The sequence below is a fragment of the Adiantum capillus-veneris genome, chromosome 10, assembly GCF_014529385.1.
Source record: "Adiantum capillus-veneris isolate H3 chromosome 10, ASM1452938v2, whole genome shotgun sequence".
In the NCBI taxonomy this organism is placed as follows: Eukaryota; Viridiplantae; Streptophyta; class Polypodiopsida; order Polypodiales; family Pteridaceae; genus Adiantum; species Adiantum capillus-veneris.
In genome coordinates, this window is record NC_140940.1 from 131,250,632 (window position 1) to 131,254,911 (window position 4,280).

Genomic DNA, 4,280 nt, shown 5'->3' on the forward strand with positions numbered 1-4,280 from the left:
GCCCACAATGCATATGCATTGTAAGCAAGATCTATGGCTTGCCGTATTGCCAAACGGCTTGCCACGGTGTTATTTTCAGGGCCACTTAGCTATTTTAAGATTTGAAAACTGCTCGCGGACATATAAATAACACAATGGCGAGCCGTTGGCAATACGCAAAGCCATAGAGCTTGCTCACAATGCATATGTGTTGTGGGTAGGCTTTATGGCTTGCCGTATTGACGAACGGATCTCCATTGTGTTGTTTTTAATATGGGCTGTCGGTAAGCTCTATGGCTTGCCGTATTATCGAACGTAGCTTAATCTAACTTAACCTAATGTAGCTTAACCTAACCTAACCTAATATAACCTAACGTAGCTAAACCTAACATAGATTATCTTAACCTAACCTAACATATAAGATAACCTAACCTAACTTAACGTAGCTTAATCTAAACTAACCTAATATAACTTAACCTAACGTAGCTTAACTTAATATAACGTAACGTATAAGATAACCTAACCTAACCTAACCTAACGTATAACCTAACCTAACAACGTAGCTTAACTTAATGTAACCTAATCTAATCTAACTTAACCTATAACCTAAACTTAACCTAAAACATAAACCCCATCAACTGCATAATTTAAAAAACGACATAATTCAATAAAAAATTTCTTCAAAACAAGATTTTTTATAAATTAATTTTTTTCATAATTTAAAATGAAATTTCACATAACAAATCCTAATTTCTTCTAAAGCATTGAAAGTTTAAAGCATTGAAAGTTTAAAGCATTGAAAGTTTAAAACATGAAATTTTCTTTTCTTAATATACAAAGTAATTTAAATAAACTTAATATGTTAAAGGTTTGAGCACTCACATTCGTCCTATTTGAGCAATAAAAGTTGTTGTAAAAGTACTGGAACCTACAAAAACATGCACACAAACACAAAGTTAAACCCTAAATCTACAAGTAAACATGAAAACAATCTTACCTTAGTGTTATGCGCTAACCACAAGGAAGATTAGCACCTCCGACGGCTTGTATCACACCAGATCTGTGAGAGATGGGGAAGAGGAGAGCTTGAGATAACGTGCAAGAACTAAGAGAAATTCACAGAGAAAGCTCGTGATTTCGATTTTTGCAGGTGCCGTCCATACAACTGTCGGTATAGCCGTTGGAACAGGCGTCGGTATGTGAATTCGCATTGGCGTCGGAATAGACGTTAGAAGAAGCGTCGAAAATTTGACAATTAAATTAAAAAAAAAACCTTAGCTCCCTCCATAAATACACACACATATACCGACGCGCGCTAGTGACGCCGGTAATGTGGCGCAGGAATTCAAGTGACCTCTTGTAGTGATATCAAAAGGGGTTGAATACTTGTGACACTAATTGATTCTCTAAGGAAACCATAGCGCACACCAAGCATGTTGCTCCTTGCTAGGTAAATCTTATTTGAACAAAAAAAAACCCTTCTTCAAATGTGGTTAATTAGGTTGTTGGGTGTGTTCAAAGGGCCAACATGCAAAATCTACATAAGTTGGGACTTGGTGCCAACACACTTGTTGCTGCTGCATAAACACGACAAAGGCTTGAAACGTTTGCATTGTGACTAGATCAAACCGCATTCCTTGTTTCTCTTGTTGCTCCATAGATTTGAAGCTTTGTGTTGAGACCTTCAATAAGGCTTTTGAACTCTCACCCTAGCCTATTTTGTCTTATAGGTTACAATGATCATGATTTGTATCCAAGACCCTCGTGATTTGATCAATGGGATTGATGTCTTTGTGAAAGTGCTAGATTTGTGGAGTATGGTGCTTGAGTACATAGAGTCGGTGTCTATTGAAGAAAGTTTATGTCCTTTGCCTACTTTTGCATTCATAATGCAGGGCGAATACAATAAATAATGCATGGCAAATACAATAAATAAATACCAAAGGGGACGCCCGTCTTTGCAGCCAATGCAACTTGGTTGGGAACTCCGTCGTACTACGTAGAATCTCCTCTTCTCTCTCTCTTTTGCTCTCTTTATAAAATTTCCATTATTTGCAATTTTTGTTTGTGTCTTGCTATTGATTTTCTCACTTGGAGTATCCAAGCCTACAACAATTGGCTTGCGATCTAGTGGACATATTGACTCCAATCTAGAACACCTGCAATGCTACATACATGAACAAGAAACTTGTGGAGAAGAGAGAATAACACACCACTCTCAGGGTGAATTGGGAACAAACACCTAGCAGAAAGGAACACATTTCAATGCTAAGACTGCAAATAAGATGTGAAAATCAAGACATCATGTACCAAGGCTTTGCAAGATAAGAACAAGGTGTTATAGATAGTCATCCACTAGACTATTAGTCCTATTCGTGGCACATAGAAGCACCTAGACTGAAAGGAAGTATTGTGCAAAAACTGACTCCCAAGCTGGTTCCATATCCCCATGTGAAGGAAGAATAATCGGACCATGGATAACTGCCATAACTCTCCAACAATCTCTACTTGTGTAACTGGTTGATTACCCAAAGAATGTAAATCCAAAATGAAATATTCATGTGGAACTCGGAACCAAATTTGGGAGATGGGTGTCCTTATATGTTGAAAATATATCAAACTTGACTAATTGATCTCCATCCTTCAACTCTCTTGTTGTCTTTCTCATTTGCTTGGTGTGATCTGAACTGTGAAAAGAGGACAAGGTCTCCTCTTCTGATGTGCTAGATTGCTTTCTATGCTTTCTAGACATTTTCTTGGATCTTCTTTTCTTGCTTTAATTTTGCTTCTTCCGCTTCTTTTCATTCTCACTAGGACTAGAGAAACACGAATTGTTAGAACTCATTGTCGAAGACGAAGAAAAATTTAGGTCATCCTCAAAATGAACACGCTTTTTTTTGCACTCAGCTTTGCTTAATTTCTACTTCATCATCGACTTGAGAGGGGATGGCCTCACGCCATCTGAAGCGAGCCTCGTCAAGTGCGTAAAAACTAGTACAAGGTGCTAGGTTCTCTTTAAACACATTCAAGTTTGGGTCCTTGTAGTGACTTCTCGAATTGGGTATGAGAGCCCTCTCCCTAGGAGTGTCCGTTGTGAGCCCTTTTCACTATGATGCTACCAAATGCATTCAATGTATGTATAGATTTATGTAGGAGATACATGAGGATGTTTTTGTCCCATCTCACCAAGAAAATTGTGTTTTTGTCCCATTTCACTTATCAAATTTTCTATGCTTTCCTCCTGTGCTCAGTGCCACTGCTCACTGGCACTTACAGAAGTATGTTATCTGAAAAAGTTATCATCAGCGGAGTCAACATTAATAAGGGAGCCTGGAGCTAGTACAGTAATCCAAAAAGAAGAAGCTTTCGCCCGGGCTGGCTTGCTCTGGGTACCGCGGCGGGCTCTTCGGCACTGCTATCGGGGCTAGGATCGGCCTGTGCACTAACAGAGGCTTCAGCCGGCTTGATCAGCTGCACTAGGGCTGCTCTCATGCGGAGCTGAGGCGGGGAGTACGTCAGCGCCGGAGCTAGCCAGTGTGGACGTGGGTGCGGGGGCCGATGCCGGTGGCGTTGTTGACGGTGCCGGTGCTGGGCTGACTGTCTGCAGTACAGGATCCATGAAGAACATGCCGATGCCATAGCCATCTGCATTGAACACCTCGCAGCGCGGCGCGATGGCCTGCCCCACCACATGCAACGACACATCGCACTTCACGTCTCCGCCCTCCGCGTCGTAGCGCGGCAGGAGCAAGTGAAATTGCCACTGTGTCAGCGCCGGCGCCGACTTGAAGCTTTGCACCTGGAGCCGGCATCCGTAGCTCAGCGCGGGCATCTTCAGGTTGCTCAGTATTCGTCCTTGAACTGGTAGAGGTGCCAGTAAGAGCCATCGGGCGCCGAGGTATCATCGCCTTGCACAGGGCCATAGTCCAGATCGCCATGCTCTTCCACACCCACCCCGGACCACAGGTCATTCACGGTGCCGTTCTCCACGCTATCGGCCATGTTCTCCACCTCCATCCGCCACTCCACGCTGGCCCCTCCCACCACCAACTGCGACAGCACCACCGCCAACAAAACCAGGAGCACTCCCGCGCCATGAAACAACGTCATCGCCATATTACAGACGTAGCTGCTTGTATAATACTATGCGCACACAAATGAACTTGCGAAATGACGAGAAATGAAGCGCCTTTTATAGGGCAGCACCGCCAAAAGCAACGCGCTGCTTTTGCCCGCGGCCACGCGGACACGCCAGCTTTCTGCCTTTTGCTTTCGGAGAAGCTTCTAATTTGCTAGCCTTA

At 42.8% G+C, this 4,280-nt stretch overlaps 1 pseudogene; it reads right to left on the minus strand.

Annotated features, from left to right (window-relative positions):
* Positions 1-2,327: 2,327 nt before the first annotated feature.
* On the minus strand, positions 2,328-4,071 carry LOC147449658 (uncharacterized; annotated as a pseudogene).
* Between the last annotated feature and the right edge of the window lie 209 nt (positions 4,072-4,280).